Source organism: Felis catus, chromosome D2 (genome assembly GCF_018350175.1).
Source record: "Felis catus isolate Fca126 chromosome D2, F.catus_Fca126_mat1.0, whole genome shotgun sequence".
NCBI classification, from domain to species: Eukaryota; Metazoa; Chordata; class Mammalia; order Carnivora; family Felidae; genus Felis; species Felis catus.
This window is the reverse complement of record NC_058378.1, coordinates 3026876-3044638: the sequence shown is the minus strand read 5'-3', so window position 1 is coordinate 3044638 and position 17763 is coordinate 3026876. Positions and strand designations below refer to the sequence as shown.

At 38.0% G+C, this 17763-nt stretch overlaps 1 protein-coding gene and 1 long non-coding RNA gene across 9 annotated transcripts in view; one reads left to right on the top strand and one right to left on the bottom strand.

Annotated features, from left to right (window-relative positions):
* PCDH15 (protocadherin related 15) overlaps nt 1-17763 on the bottom strand; it is a 1549353-nt gene that overhangs the window by 828857 nt on the left and 702733 nt on the right. The gene's annotated exons all lie outside the window — the stretch shown is intronic.
* Nucleotides 16980-17763, top strand: part of LOC123380974 — a 39233-nt gene continuing 38449 nt past the window's right edge. The window contains exon 1 of one of the 3 annotated variants that reach the window (XR_006587467.1): nt 16980-17152. This is a non-coding gene — a long non-coding RNA (uncharacterized LOC123380974). The remainder of the gene's footprint in view (nt 17153-17763) is intronic. The other 2 variants (XR_006587466.1, XR_006587465.1) reach the window with 2 other exon arrangements.

Sequence of the window (17763 nt, the reverse complement as noted above, 5' to 3'; positions counted from 1 at the left end):
AGACACAGAATGGGAAGCAGGCTCCAGGCTCTGAGCTGTCAGCACAGAGTCTGACACGGGGCTTGAGCTCACAAGCTGTGATATCACGACCTGAGCCGAAGTCGTACGCTCAGCCAACTGAGCCACCCAGGCACCCTGAAATCTGTCATTTTTAGATACAGTTCATAAAAGAAGAGAATTTACCTAGGTTTACATTATCTTAAAAAACGAATGAATAAAAAGCATATACAGACTCCCAGGACTTTATTCAGGTTGGTAACATTGTTATAAACTATGGTAAGCAACTATGCAAGCCCTCAAATGGTGAGGATTACTGGCTGATTTCTCTGCCTTATTCTTGATTACCACATAACTAATGAGACCCATATAATTAATGATCGCCACTGTAAATTTCAATGAGAATTATTTCAACTTGTTGTCTCAACTCTGTGATATTCATCCACCTCACGTACCATCTTGGAAAAAAATTCTCAAATTATTAACACATTCAAATCCTATTCCAAGTAGACTGGGCGATGACCACGTAACAGAGTACTATTTTTATACAGAAATGATAAAAACTTTAATTCAGGAAACTAACTTTGAGGTAAAGGTAGTTTATTTAGTTTCACATTATTATTTAATTCAGTGTGAATCTTTTGGATGTCTCCCCTCTAGGAATTTGCCATCTTCCTATTAGGCAGACTGGGCTTGAACACATTAGACAATTGAAGGAAAATATAAGTACATGAAATCCAATACTAAAACACTGATAAAGATAAGTGATTAACATTTTTTTTCAAAGAGACTATTTAAGAAAAGTATACGTAACACTCACCATGTCTCAATGACAAAAATCTAATTGCATGATAAAATCTAATTACAGGCTGCCTTCAGTGAACTCACAGTCTACATAACTCAAATGATCAAGAGTTGATTTTTCCTTTCTCCTCACCACTCAATGTGATTTATCTCTATCATAGTGCTCTTCTTACCATATTGAAATTAATATTCTATAAGCTCTATAAATAGAGTGCTACAGGAAAGGGGGGAGAGATGGTTAATTTTTTTTTCCTGAGTAAGAAAATCAAATCAAACGATATTTACGATAGTTACAGTGGGCTTTAAGGACAAGAAGATACGTGTAGAGAAGAGAAGAACAAATTCGCAGGCCAAGTGAAATGAATAATCAAAGGTACCTTGTTGTGAAAGACCATACACACTGAGGTGAGGATGTATCCACGGTTTATCCACGGGTAGCAGCAAAGAGTGGGGTCCTATGAGGCTCGGGACAAGAGTGGGGACCGGTTGTGAATTCCAAGGCCCATGAGTGCCAGCTTTGTTTGGAAGTCAACAGCCATCCAATGGAAGATGAAAATCAGAAAGTGATTAGATACAGTAGTGTGGATATTAGATTTTAAATCCACCTCTGAGATTTCAATTAAATTGAGAGGAGAAAACTGTCAGCCCAGCAAAGACATGGTTTCAAGAATGAGGATAATTGGGGAAAGAGGAAAATAATGTGAAGGACAGACTTTGAAGTCCTAAACCTTAGGCTTGAGCCTTGGAGCTGCATTCATCAGTCCGGTAGGCTTGGGCAACCTGCCTACTTCTCTACGGCTCAGTTTGGCTTCTGGAGAGCGGGGCTGCTCACGTCACCCAAGAGGCTGCTGCCCAGCTGAAATGTGGTCACCAGCACACACGGTCATTCAGTGCTGACTCCAGCTAAACACTGAATAAAATGTTTAATGCAATTTCATCACCTTCACACAAGCAGACTGATGGCATGAACTTGGCGATTCAGAATCCGAAGTTTTAGAGCAGAGGGGCAAGGTGGCTAGCGTGAAGGGTGCACACTCGTGAGCACGACACGGAGATGTCCCTGGATGTGTCAGCATGCATGCACTCAGATAGGCACGCCTACACCAGTTTGCTCCCCCCCCCCCCCCCCCCCCCCGCCCACAACGTCATCTTAGAAAATGCAGGCGTGTGAGATTAGAGTCACTCGTTAGCGATGATGCAGAGGTCAGCCATGGCCCTTATTAAAGTTTCTATTCCAACTTAAGAAACCACGCCGAAGTTAAACCCCAAAAGCAGCCCCTCTAAATCAATGACGAAAGGCGATTACTTTTTCAATAAGAAAAATTCATGAGGAAAGTCGGACAGCAGCGGCACGTTGTCTCTCCAAAGAAAAAAGAACCAAGGCTCGCATTCATACATGGCCACCGTGAGTGAGGAAGTCTAGACTCGTCCAGTCACTGTTTGTATTGAGAGCATGCATGAAGGCACAATAAAGTTAATGGGTGTTTGTTTGTTTGTTTGTTTGTTTGTTTTTACATTACATGACTTGGTAAAGGCATCTCAGCTGCTTAAAAATTCCAGGGCTCAAAGAGTAATTCTGTATTTTTATATCTACCAGGTTGAGTTCCTGCTTCCTCAGTAATGTTTCCAAAATATCTTTCTTCCCTTCTATTCACATTTATGGGCTTTTGTTGTTGTTGGTTTGTCTTTTCTAGGTTGCAGAGACAAGATTTCCACAATCTTAAAAGTAGAATTCTTGCCATATTACTATTTGTATTTCTTTACCTACATGTATATTAGATTTACATGGGTATAAAATAGCTCATGCCTAAGTATTTGACCTAATGGATGATAATACAAGCAATTCCACCAACACATGTGGGAAATGTTGTATTATTCATTTAAAACATCTAAATACAAAACGGTGTTTTTTTAGATATGGTAATGGCAAAATTCCCAGAAGCGAAGAGTCTAAGTATTATGTAAAGCGTTCATAGAAACTGTTAGTCTCTAAACCAATCATTTGTCATTAACTCATGAGTGTTCATATACACTAGGAGACAATTTTTTTTGGCTTCTAACTCCTTTCCTTATTAACTTATAAGACACAGAAAGCACATTCCATAAGCCAGCAATTAAGGGAGGAAGAAAATACTGAGAGGATAAATATATTTGGAAAATTTTGACATTTTTACCAGCATTCATCCATTTATTAAACAAAAACATTAAATAATAATGTCCATCCCAAAAGACAAACATGAAACACTACTTCTTCTTTTTAATGTTTATTTATTTTTGAGAGAGACAGAGAGAGCATGAGCCAGGCAGGGGCAGAGGGAGAGGGAGACACAGAATCCAAAGCAGGCTCCAGGCTCCGAGCTGTCAGCACAGAGCCTGACATGGGCTTGAACTCACAAACTGTGAAATCCTGACTGGAGCCGAAGTCAGCAGCTTAACTGACTGAGCTATCCAGGTGTCCCACAACTACTAGTTTCCGTGGGCACAGAGCAGACAGCAGTGAAGATATAATTTTGCCTTAGAGCTGTCCTTCTCTAAACAAACAGGCAGATAATAATACAATGGAGTATGTGTTATAATACAAATAGCTACCAAGACCCTGGGCCTGGGAGGAAAGGTAAACACATTCTTCCTGGACGGGGTAGGGCAGTAGGCGAGCTGGCGTGGAATATGTGGTATTGGAGCATATTCTTGGAGGATGAGTGAGAGATCATAAGATGGACAAGAACATTTCTGGCACAGGTTGTAGGCCAGGCAAAACCACGAATGTATAAAGGACACAGCATGATCAGGAAACAGTGTATGTTTCACTGGACTTCAGGATCCTTGGGTGTGAGCCAGCTGGAAGAGTAGGCTGAGGCCAGATAGATGCAACAGAAAGCACAGTTATGAGGAAATTTCTCAAAACACTAGATTTATTTTGTCAACTGTTCCAAACCAGCTGCCATGTCGTGAGGCAGCCTGGTGCGAAATCCCAAGGGGCAAGGAATGGAGGCCCACCTGACACCGGTGAAGGAGCGTGGAAGCAGATTTTGTGCAGCTTGCAACAGTCACCTGTGTGAGCCTGGAAGTGGAGCTCACCCCAGCGACTTCGCTTCACAACAGCTTGACTGCAGCACTGTTCAAAACTCTGAGCCAGAACCAGCCAGTGAGGCCACTCCCAGGATTCTTAGCCATGGGCTATTGGAAGAATATGGGTGTGTGTCTTCAGGCTGCTAAATTTGGGGTAATTCATAGCCAATACACAGTTAAACTCAAATGCCTGGTCAAAACCAGTCACCAAACAGTCCATTCATGGTACTGAAAGGTGTGTGTGTGTGTGTGTGTGTGTGTGCGCGTGCGCGCACGCGCACCCATGTGTGTGCATGCGTGCACACACACACAGCTGGAGTCCTAGGGGAACAGCATGGGGAGATGGTGGTGGGGTCTAATACCAAAGATCTCAGGTACTTGGCCAGAGTAGTAGATTTCTCCTTTTTCGGCTATTGGAAGTCTTATCTAAACCATTAATCCTCATCATAGTCGTCGTTGCCATCGTCATCATCGACCAGCTAAAGTTCTCCAGGTCTGTTAACATCATTGACTAACTTTAAAATCACTTACAGTGTTTGAAGCTTTGCTTATGGCCTCAATTTCTCCAGAAAATCAAATACTGCAACAGACATGTTAAGATACTACCCTTGATAGAATCTGATGATGGGATGGTCAGTGAGGAACATGCCAGGCATTTCCCTCAAGTTTCTCCCATGAGGAAGAGGAGTTGCTCTGAACAGGTGAGGTGGGGTCTATGCTCATGGTTTGCAAAGGGTCCCAGGAGAGATGGTAATAGGGTATTACGGCAATGAAAAAACAAAATAAGTCATTACCTCAGGCTGCGGATTCATAACAGTGCACAGCAGAAGGAAAGGGGAAAGTCTGTTCTGCTAATCAGTTTTTATTAACAAAGGATTTTTAATAGACATTTCAGATATAAGAACCCACAAACTGTTGCTTCTCTTTTGAAAGAGGAGTCCCTTCAGTGTCTAGCTGTGTAGCTATGTCTCTGGAAACACCACACTCCTTGTTTTTGATGCTTTATTTTATCTGTGTTTGGGAGTAGTCTCCAAACAATCCTGTTCATGAAAAGAAGTCAATGGGTGGTGATCTACTGTATGCTTCCTTGCCGTGTGGCTTTTTTGATTGGGTTGGTAGAGTTCATGGCCACTAGAAACTTTCAGAGCATGAAATTCTCCTGATGGAACTCTTCAACTGGAAAAATCTTTAGCGGGGAACCCATTGTGTTCTATAATCCCCCTTCCCTACCACAGCCTCAGATTAAACTTTTGTAAACCTCATGAGTGACAAATCTTGAGTCCATAATGATCTTTCGCGTTAACTTATTAATTGCGAAAGCTTTCTGTGGCAGGAGCCAGGGAGTGCCCATCTGGGAGGAAAGGGAGCACGGGGGATTGACAATACTTTTCAACGACGCGATCATCTGCATTTCTGTATTTTACAGACCCTGAACACATGAACATCATTCTTCAAAGAAACTGGATTTCTGAAAAGGAACATTCTTTACACTCTGCCTAAAATTCTTTCATGACACTTAGATAAACAGTGTGAGAGCTTGGAGAGGATCTCCATGGCCTCTTTAGGCTTTCTACCTATGGGGTAAAGCCACTCAGAAATGTAGCTTTACTGATTTTGTAAACTCTTTTGAGGGGGTGGGAAACAGAGAACCCACTAAATTTAAAGACTAGAAATTGCATGTCCCTCACGTGTTAAGTGCATAAAGGTAATTCTTCAGTCATTTTACAGGAAAAGAGGGGTATTGTTGAAAATTTATATGAAAGTCAAGGTAACATTTAATTATATCTATATTTCAGAGCTGATAATTTAAAATGTCTCCAATAACTTTTATTGCCAAATTACTTGCGGCTGTGAGGGAAATAACAATATATAATTTTAAGGCATGATTCATAGTGTTTTTTTAGCTTTATTACATTCATCTGCATACATTGAACTGAAATTGTAGACTACTTTCTTCATTTAGATCTAGCTCACAGAAAATGCCACTTGTAAAGGAATATATTTCTAATTATTACCCGTGCATCCTCTTACGAATCCAAATAAATATAATCACTCTGTGTGTTTGTGTGTGTCTGTGTGTGTGGGTGTATATGTACATACCTACAGGTGAAGACAATATGTATATATATGAAGTAAAAAGCAATGAAAAATTCAATCTTTCTGTGAAACTCATCGCTGCTTTTTAACAGCATGCACTTTTTTCCAGCAGGATTTTAATTCTACTAAAATTCAGAGAATCAAATTATTTCCTATGGCTTAAACTCTGAAAATCAAAATAACTTCTCTGGCATTTAAGTTTTGATTTCCTCTCAAGTCAGGTGCTTTGTAGATGAAATCTCAGTGGGTTAAACAGTCATTTTATTCTCTGATTAACCTTTTCGGAGTCAGCTCATGCATAGAAAATAGCTCACAGATAAGAAATGGTTAAAGTTTCTGATTTCAGCGACATAAGATGTCGAAATATATGCTCCATAATTTGTAAGCTATGTCATACACCTACGCTACTTTTAAAATTAAAACAGAATAATTGCAAATGTCTCTGATGAAGAACTCAAAATAATAAGCTCACCAATCAGGTAAAAGCTCCAGTGTCAGGTACAGCACCAGCAAAATGAAACTGGTCGACTAAAGATTGAATGAGATAATGATGCCACACACTTAACATAAACATAGACACAAAGTAAGTACTCAAGTGAATGAAAGCTATTCTTACTATGACATTGCTACTTATTTCTTATAATTCAGGAAGAATTATAATCTTGACAATTGAGGTTCTCTTGTTTCTTTCCTGATAGTTACACCTTGCTTCATATGAGTAAATGAGCTATGGATAGGAAATATGCAATTCAAATTCTAGAAGATTTCCACTTTGGAACACTGTATTTTAGTTCATTCTATTTTGAAAAACAAATGATCACATCCTAAATAGGTAGCATTTTCTGAGATTGGGCTTCTTAATCTATTGAGTAGAAACAAACTCTTTTCTGAGCCTATCCAATTAAAAAAATAGTAGTGGGAGGGAAATGAAAGAAAATAGTAGTGGGGACTTCACAGAGGTGTTGGCCTACTGATTCTCCAACTTGGTTTCTGAAGGAAAAATAAGCTCTGAGAGTGTTTTACTTTTCCAGTCACTTAACGTTAAGTGAAATCTGTTTTTATACCACTCACCTTTTTATAGAAAAACTATTTACAGATGGGTTGAGGAAAATTGAATATATTTGAGATCAAGAATTTCCCAGATTAAAGTCTTGGAGGGCTCAAGTCTACCAGAACAGGAGGTAATGCTAAGATCATTACTGGGGGCAATTCTCACACCTCAGTGATTGCCAGCCATCTCTACAATTTTTTCTAATTTTTTAATGTTTATTTATTTTTGAAAGAGAGACAGAGAGAGAGAGAGAGAGAGAGAGAGAGAGAGAGACAGAAAGAGAGAGAGAGAGAGAGAGAGAAAGATTGAGTATGAATAGGGAGGGACAAAGAGAAAGGGAGACACAGAATTTGAAGTGGGCTCCAGGCTCTAAGCTGTCAGTACAAAGACTGACGTGGGGCTCAAATCCATGAACACTGAGTCAAAATTGGATTCTTAACCAAATGAGCCTCCCAGGTGCCCAGCCAGACTCTACTATTTATGGGATAAAATGTCTATGGCTATCAGAGATTGAAAAAGAGAGGCAAAAAAATAGATTTGTCCTCCAAGAAACATATTTAAGAGTGTGAATTTAGATTCAGTGAGGCCTGGGCTTGAGTACAGGACTTCCCTTTGTGAATTACATAAGCCTACCTATTCTGAGATGTCTCACTTATAAAATTGGGGGTGCTTGTAACAGTTCAAGGGTTAAAATGAAATTACAGGCATACATATTTTAGCACATAATAAACTCTCAATAAAAATTAAGTTTTGTGCTAATATTATTATGATATCTTTTCAGACTACAAATAAAAAGTGATCTGAATAGAAAATGAAAAGAATAGTCAGTTTTAGAAGGGTTTATTCTGCTTAAAAGAATATATGGATCAATCAAATAAATGTCAAGGTGTTATGGAAGGATGTCAAATACTAAGTGCTAAGTGTAAAATTCAACATGGCCAATATCAAAAGTGAATGGGACAAAATAATATTCCATTTTTCACTCAAGTTAAGAACTATGTATATATATATACTATATATATATGTATATATACTATGTATATATATATAGTATATATATATAGTATATATATAGTATATATAGTATATATATGTATATATACTATATATAGTATATACTATATACTATAGTATATATATATAGTATATACATATATATATAGTATATATATGTATATACTATATATAGTATATATATATATGTATAATATATATATGTATATATACTATGTATATATATATATGTGTGTGTGTGTGTGTGTATACACACACACACACAGACACACACACACACACACACACACACACACACATACACACATATTTTAAACCTTCTATGGTTGTCAGAGAAAAAGTAAGAAGCAAAATGGTATTGGAAGCTGAAAGCTAAAACTTTCCCCTTACTCACTTCTGACCTAACAGAGATTATTACTGATAAATAACTATTGTAGCATTTTAATTTTGACACTAAATTTCTATTTTAAATTCTACTTCAGCACCATCATTTCTTATGATTTTATTTTGTTTTTTTTTTTTTAAATTAAGTGTTTTATATATTATTTATTTTTGAGAAAGACAGAGAGAGTGCGACCAGGGCAGGGACAGAGAGAGAGGGAGAATCTCAAGCTCACGTGGGCTCCAACTCATGAACCATGAGATAGTGACCCCAGCTGAAATAGAGTCAGATGATTAACCCACTGAGCCACCCAGGTGCCACATTTTGTTTTGATTTTTATTTGTGTAACTATCCCAAGTACATTTAGCTAGTTACACAAAATAGTGCCATTGTGAACTGTCATGATGATGTTTTTATCTGGTGAGTGTGTCTTTCCTGTCAATCAGTTTTCTTGTAGGATGCAGAGTGAACTGTTGTTGACCAGGTCTTTCCAGATATAATATTGTTTTTTATTTAATCGTAGTTAATCCATAAGGAGAGACTTACACATTCCTGTAAGTTTTGAAAATACATAGTTTTGGCTTCAAAATGACATCACACCAAATAATCTGCTTTAAAACTTTTCTTTTTAATGTTTACTTTTGAGAGAGAGAGAGAGACAGAGACAAGAGAGACAGAGCATGGGTGGGGGAGGGGCAGAAAGAGGGAGACACAGAATCTGAAGCTCCAGGCTCTGAGCTGTCAGCACAGAGCCCGATGTGGGCCTGGAACTCAGGAATTGCAAGATCATGACCTGAGCTGAAGTCAAATGCTTAACCAACTGAGCCACTCAGGTGTCCCAAAACTTTTTTTGATCACGTAACATGACTTCTTAAAGTTTATATATATAGTCTTGATGACTATACCTTTGTAATACAGCTTGAAGTCCAGAATTGTAATGTCTCCAGATTTGGTTTTCCTTTGCAACATTACTTTGTCTCTTCAGGGTCTTTTCTTGTTCCCTGCAAATTCTAGAATTACTTGTTCTAGCTCTGTGAAGAATGTCAGTGTTATTTTTGTCGGGATTGCATGGAATGTGTAAGTCACTTTGGGTAGTATCAACATTTTAACAATATTTGTCCTTGCAATCCATGATCATGGAATAGTTTTCCATTTCTTTGTGTCTTCTATAATTTCCTTCATAAACTTACTATAGTTTGCAGGTACAGTTCTTTTGCCTCTTCGGTGAGGTTTATTCCTAGGTATTTTATGGTTTTGGCGCAATTGTAAATGGGATTGATTCCTTGGTTTCTCTTTCTGCTGCTTCATTATTGGTGTATAGAAATGCAATCAAGGGGCGCCTGGGTGGCGCAGTCGGTTAAGCGTCCGACTTCAGCCAGGTCACGATCTCGCGTTCCGTGAGTTCGAGCCCCGCGTCGGGCTCTGGGCTGATGGCTTGGAAGAGCCTGCTTCCAGTTCTGTGTCTCCCTCTCTCTCTGCCCCTCCCCCGTTCATGCTCTGTCTCTCTCTGTCTCAAAAATAAATAAACGTTAAAAAAAATTAAAAAAAAAAAAAAAAAAAAAAAGAAATGCAATCAATTTCTGTGCATTGATTTCATACCCTGTGACTTTGCTGAGAATGAAATTTACTTTAACCAATTATGTTATATTAGACATTTACATTGTTTCTAATTTTCCACTATATAGAATGCTATGGATATGGAAATATGCATATGTATATTATATGTATAATATATTTATATATATGATATATATATATATGCACACTTTTGATTTTCTCTAGAAATCTTTACACTTATTTATGCTCATTCCATTTATAATTTCTCATGATTTATTAAAAAATGAAGGAAGGAAGGAAGGAAGGAAGGAAGGAAGAAAGGGAGGGAGGGAGAGAAGAAGGAAGGAAAATTTAGTTCTTACATAGAAATTCTTTTCCATTTATTTGTCACTTCTTATTCCATACCACAGTTAGATACAATTTAGGCCACTTGCTAACTTCTCTATTGAGTGGCATTTTGCACCTCTCCTTCTTATCTTTGGCAGAGAGACTCCTAAATCAATACTTATCTAGAAAGAAAGCCTTAATATGGGAAGAGTGATGTTTGAAAGTCATGAAGCAATCAAGAGGAAAAACAGGTCCATGTTAATCTGGAATCATCACCCTTTCATTCAATCTAGTCACAGCCACCTAGAGAAAGGGAAAGCCATCCAAATAGAGAAAGAGAAATAGAGTTTACATTCATTTGGCTAGAAATCACACCCACACAGATGGATTTCATGGGCTAGAAGAAAAATTAACAAGTCTGAGAACTAGGGAGGAAGAGAATATTTGAAGGCCTGGGATAAAGTAATATATAAATGAGTTTCCTGAAACAGTTAAAAGATCACTCATAGATCCAGTGACATGGAACCACCCAAGGAAAATTAGAGAAGACTGTTTGGCACGTTTGATAGGATGTTTCATTAGGTTCTATCATTTGTGTTGAATCTGGTCAGTGCGATATAGATTCTGTGTTTAGGACGATTTTAAGGGAACGTGTTCCTGAGCAGAAACAAAAGCTATGATTTATTTGCTGCATCTGCCAGAGGAAAGGGAGTGAGATCGGATATTTGTTGTCCATGGGGTACTGCAAACATCTTCAAATGTGATGCTGGCCAGAACCTGGTTTAAATCACGTCCAGGTCATTCAAAAGCTGTATAATTTTGGTCCACTACCCCTCTAATTCTTTATTCTCAATTCTATCACTTATAAAATGAAGATAATAATGGCTACTGTGAGTAGCTACAGGGAATTCAGAAATCACAGACAAATAAATGTTTTAACACGGTGCCTGGCACAGAACAGCAGACATTTCCCTAGTACCTTCTATTATTATTTCTTCCACAACACTGAGCCACCTTTTCTCTTGCATCGAGAGTAGTCATTGTTCAACTGCGACGAGTGTCATTGTGTATAACTCTTACTGAAGTTACCTTTGATAATTTTGGTGATTTTCCCACACCCTCAGGAAAGGGCTCCTTGATTAATAAGCTAAACAGGAAATTCCTTTCCCCATTTATGAAAGAAAATCAATAGTAATCAAGTGATGTGTTCATGAAAGTAATATCCTCTTCTTCGGAAGTGAGGAAGGGTATGCTTGCCTACAATTTGTTTCTCTTCTTAGGATAAAGATCTAATATCTAAACTGGTAATAGCATTTTGACAAAGCATTAAAAAAAAGCTTCAGACAATATAATAGTCATATGATATTTCAGAATCTGTTTCAATACTGTTGCTACCTTTAAAAGGTGAGGGGTTTTGTAATGTCATTTGACAGTTTTGAAATACGGGTCACCTGTAAAAGAAAAAAAAAGTACCATATTTGTTCTTCAAATCATGATTTTCTATGTCACAGAAGGAAAAATCCGCCACCTTTTTGAATAAAAGTCATCAAGGTGTATGACCTGGTGGCCCTGTAAATTTCATAATTAGGGCCCTATTTTAAGTGAATGTAATCGGCAGTTACAAGAGTTGTGAAGAACACGTCTGCATGTGTTCCATGTGGTTGGTGAGTGACCTTTACTGCATGATGATGATAACAGGAACTGCCGTCGTATCTCAGCTGTGAAACCGGAGCTCAGCAGTTCTAACATTTCTAACTTGTGGTCAAGAGCAGAGCAGGTGGAGGGTGACAGGGACAGGATGAGAACAGGTTGGCCTTAGAAACAGAAATGGCTGCATATACTTCTCATCCTCCCATAATTTTATCCAGCATACCTATACTGAATAAGGGGAGATATATATATATATATATATATATATGTATATATATACACACACACACATATACACATATACATATATACATATATATGTATATATGTATATGTGTATATATATATACACATATATGTATGTATATATATACATACATATATGTATGTATATACATATATATTCATATTCTTAATGTATCCTAATAATACTGGTAAATTAGACACTATGTAGTTGAAGAAAAATGAATAACATGGATATATAAAAATCAGCTTTGCCTTAATGAATATTTTGTATATATTTTTATTTTTATTTTAAATTTTTAATGCTTATTTTTGAGAGAGAGAGAGACAGACAGACAGAGTGTGAGCAGGGGAGGGGCAGAGAAAGAGGGTGACACAGAATCCAAAGCAGGCTCCAGGCTCCAAGTTGTCAGCACACAGCCCGACGTGGGGCTCAAACTCACAAACCGTGAGATCATGACCTGAGCCAAAGTCAGACACTTAACTAACTGAGCCACACAGGCGACCCTGAATGTTTACTTTCATAGGTTATTTCTAATTATATTCGTTCAACTAACATTTAGTGAAATCCTCAAATAGTTCCATCTTGGTTTAGAGAGGAAAATTTCCATCTTGGTTTAGAGAGGAAAATAAGACACTGAATCTTCTTCTGTGTGAAGCAATTTTCATCTTTATTCTTGTTTGTTATGCCTATATAATTTTTCATCTAAACTTTAATTATACTATGCGTGGACATTCTGATTTGTTCCAAACTCACTATCATCTTTCCTTTCTGTTTTATGGCACTGAGATTACTCTTTTCCCATGGAGCCTGTATTCTGTGGCAGAGATAGAAATCAAACCAGAAAATAAGTAAAAATCCATAAAGTAATCATTCTTATAAGGGAAATAAGGACACTGTGACAGATAGCATCTAGAAGGCTACTTTATATGGTAGTCCCTCCTTTTACTCAAGGTGGGTATGCATGGAAGCATGTAATACAATGCATCTTTTTAAGACCAAACTTTTGAAGACTGGATATCAGGAAGTGTTGGGTGGAAACAAGGAAGGCCGGAGATGATGGAAGAATGGAGTAGGAAACAAGTTAGTACTAGGTACCAAACAACAAGGAAATTTTTCTGGGATTAAACTGGATGTGGGGTTAATGGAAAGAGGAGGGATATAATAATGATTTGTAGGTTTAGGGATTGAAATATCACATGGATAACTGTGTCATTTTTTTTTTTTAAGACAGGAATGACTACCTCTATCAAGTAATTCTGTGATGTACATTCTTAGTCATAAATATCAGTGTAGCAATGATCATTTTCTTTAGACAAATTCATAGGAGTAGACAAATTCTATATTCATTATACACATCCCCTGAATAAACATTCATGCCAACTTAAACCCATACTAACTACCAGTGATAATATTGGTTTCATTGGACCCTAAGTCTGTTCTAAACCATTTAAATATTACATATTTTAATCACAGCATAGGTGATTGTTAATTGTATGGCCACTTGACTGAGCTAAGGGATTCCCAGACAGTTGGTAAAACATTTTTTGCTGGGTGTATCTGTAAGGGTGTTTCTGGAACAGATTAGCATTTCCATCAGTAGACTGAGTAAAGTCTACGGAAATCAGTGCTAGGTGGGCATCATCCAATTCCGGCCCCTTAATTTTTAGGCATTTGGAGTCAAACTCAATTATATCACTGACTTTCTTGGTCCCTCAGCTTGCAAACAGGAGTTGATGGGACCCCTTGGCCTCCATAACCCTTTGAGTCAATTGTTTAAACAAATTTCCTCTTTTACCTATCTATCCATCCATCCATCTATCCATCCGACCATCCTGTTGCTTGTTTCTCTGAAGAACTCTAATACAGCACCCTTTACAAAAATGTGTACATTTTAGAGTACAGATCACTAAGTTAACACACCATGGACATACTCATGAAGGCATCACACAGGTAATGTGTAGAGGGAGCTGTAGAGTCATTAGAATTTAGATTGTGTTGATATCTTGCAGAAATATGTGATAGGTAGAGCTGATCTCCATAGAGACAACACCTTAGATGGGTAGGAGAGGATAATATAAAATTTTGTAATTATTGTCATGATCCCTCATTCTTTAGTTTTTACTCATCATGCCTAAGGAGCATGCAGGTATTTGAGGTCTGAATCTTAGGGAATGAAAAATCAGAGGATATGTATGAGACCTTCGAAAAATGAAAGCAGACAATCTTCCTAAGAGCATAGAACTGAGCTCATGAAGTTCTCTGTATCTGCTTCTTTGAAGCAATTCTGAAAGGGTTTCAACATGTTTATAATAAGAAATATGGAGCCCTGTGGCTTTACTGCCGATCTCTGTAGGTGATGAATGGAAATGGACCTTGAGCTATCTACTTAAGCTATTGACCTAAGAGCTATTTCAAGTGGCAGGCGAACCTGGTCAGCCCCAAAGCAGGAGAGAACTTGTTAAGTAAGACAGGTGATTAAATTTGTTGCAAGCAAACTCCAGTGAGAGTAGCCTCCTCCAGGATAGATAGATAGTGCATTAGACAGCAGTATCTTAGAACTATAGATCCCAATGTTCTTGCCCATGCCCTTATTGGCTTAAGGAAGAAGGAGGGTTTAAATATATCACATCCTGGTGTAGCTTCTACTGGAAGTGAATCCCTGACTACAGTTTGAAAAAAATAGAGAGACCAAGACCCCATCCTCAGAAGTTACATTTAAAATAAAAGAGGGAGATTGAAGGAATGAATGAATGAACAAATGAATGAATGAGTAAATGACTGAATTACTGAATGGATGGTCTCAAAGCAGTAAAGAAGGGGCAGGGTATAGATTTATGATCACTGAAGAAATCTAGCCTATCTTACTCCTTTATTTAGGGCTTTATTTCAAAGTAATGCAAGATTATTTTGTTAATGCCCAAATCTGTTGGAGACAAAATTCTAATTCTGATTTCATGAAAAATTTTGGCTATTTCATTTCACCAAATATACATTACTACCTAAGTCTGCCAGATACAACGTTCAGGGATGACCATACAACAAATGTAATAAACACATTTGCTCTACCTGCAAGGAATTCGCAGTCTCAAAAAAAGAAAGAAACCCATAAACACATAATTTTGAGAAAGTAAAGAGGTGACACATATCAACGCAGCCCAGTCCACCAGCTTGAGAATGTCTTTTTGGAGGACAGTATCTAACATAAACCTTAAATGTAGGTAATGAGTTGGATAAGTAAATGTTAGGAACTATTAGGGTCCAGGCAAAGGGGGAAATATGAGTAAATGTAGGCAATCATAAAACACGTAGATGTTCTATATTATTCTAACATAAACATCAGGTTGGGGAGAGCTGGAAGATAAGGCCAAGGAAGCAGGTCGGGACCATGATACAAAGGACATGCTGTATGTCATACGTAAAATCACAATGGAGCCACAGACTTGCTTAATAGCAGGGTAATAAGGCCGATTTCATATTGTAGATAAATCACTCAGGTAACAATGCAGACAGTGGACTCAGGGGTACAAGATCTAAAACAAACGGACGTGGCTTCTATTTGCTATTCGATTTGCACCCAGTGAAGCAGACAAGCCCAGGTTAGAATAGGGCACATAGGCTGAGTCTAACAGAGTAGTTTTCACTGATATTTTATAATATATAACTTAGTAAATGCCACGAAAATCACTTCTGTAAATATGTACAAAGTGCAGAAAGTTTCAGTTTTGATGCTGAGAAGAGCATGCAATGAGTCTATAACTACAGAAAAATAGATTCTTGCCCTCATGGCTATATTTCAACCAGATTTATAGCCTTTTCCCCCCACTTATGTGATTAACTAGAATAAAGTTTATGTGTGAGAGAGACAGACAGGGGAACAGAATCTGTGATGTGTCATCTTCATTCTTGGAGTGGAAATTCCTTGGACAAGGGAGTGTCTTGGGAAAGAAGTTGTATATGTATCAACAAGATCTGTTTATTATGTGCCAGCCTCTAAAATCTTCAGAGAATGAATCAAAACTGTAAAGATTAACTTTTTATTGCAAATAAATTAAAACATGTAAAATGAAGGCAATGATTAAGATATGATATAGAAATGTCATTAGGTTTGGAATACAAGTAGTTTGGTAATATTTCAGAGAAATGATTGTCTACCTAATTAATTTTATTAGGATAATAAAATAATGGTGATAGTATATCTTTTCCATTTTGAATATTTAACTGGAGTAAGGAAGTGCCTGTATTTATTTATTTTTATTAAAGAAACGCTTACTTATTTTTAAGAGAGAGAGAGAGACACAGAGATAGTGTGAGTGGGGGAGAGGCAGAGAGAGAGGGAGACACAGAATCTGAAGCAGGCTCCAGGCTCTGAGCTGTGAGCACAGAGCCTGATGTGGGGCTCGAACCCACGAACTGTGACATCATGACCTGAGCCGAAGTCTGATGCTTAACCGACTGAGCCACCCAGGAGCCCCAGGGGGAGCCTGTACTTAAAAGAAATACAGTTCTAAAATATTTTGAGAGAGGTTTCAGTTGTAAAAGTAATTTTCTTTTCCATATTAATACCGTATTAATTAATACCATATTAATACTTGCCGGTCATTCTTATCGCCTCTACTTTCTGACATCCAGCTTGCTCTGTGAACTTTGCTGCTGTTCGTTTTAATGTCACTCTTGTTTTCCTTTGTTCATAACAAGTATTTTATGTGGGCGTCCAGATGGACCCTCAGCTCCCACTGCACTCGTTCTCAAGTAGGGCTTCCCGCTAGGCTCCTACCTAAACCGGGGCAAACACCTCCTTCCGCAGGCACAACCTCACAATGGCAGAGGCCACAATGGGGCGTGTGTGCAGTGTGCGCATGCGCCCGTGTGACGTCACCTTCAGTCCTTGAAGTGAAGCCTTGTGACTGTTCCCCCAGGCCCTGATCGACTTCTTTTCATTGCAAAGGGAGGGAAAAAGGTAAACAACGCATCATATGTAAGCTACCCTTCCCTCCAGCTAGAAATTGTTTCCTTGATCTCTGAAAGAAGGTCTTGGCAAATCAATTCCTCATAGGGTCTGAAATTTAATCACACGTTGTAGTAACAGCTTATTTACATAATTGTTTGTCTATGTAAATAACCAACGCTGTGCTTGGTTCCAACAGTCTGAACTTGTTCTTGGACGGATTGAGGACAAGGGGAAATGAACCCAGTCCATGCGTTATTATATATTAGTAACTAAATATGCATTTCCTCTAAAGTGTGCAGCATTTAATCCCTTTCAACTTGTTTTACTTTCTGTATAGTGGATATAAGGAAAATATTAATAATTATTATGATACAAAATAAAAGTGCCTACCATTTATTGTTGTGCGGATTAAATGAGAAAAGAGACCTTAGTGTGTGCTTTGGCCACGGAAACGCTCAAGGAGTCTTAGCAATTACTAACAATCCCTAAATGTGAATCGCATCTTGCATAAAGTAGGGATTCAGAAAGATATTGGCCTGATCCCATCAAACAAAAGTCTGAGTGCTCCTTTTTCCTCTGATTGTACTAATTCCAATCGATGCTGTCTGCCCCCATCCAGG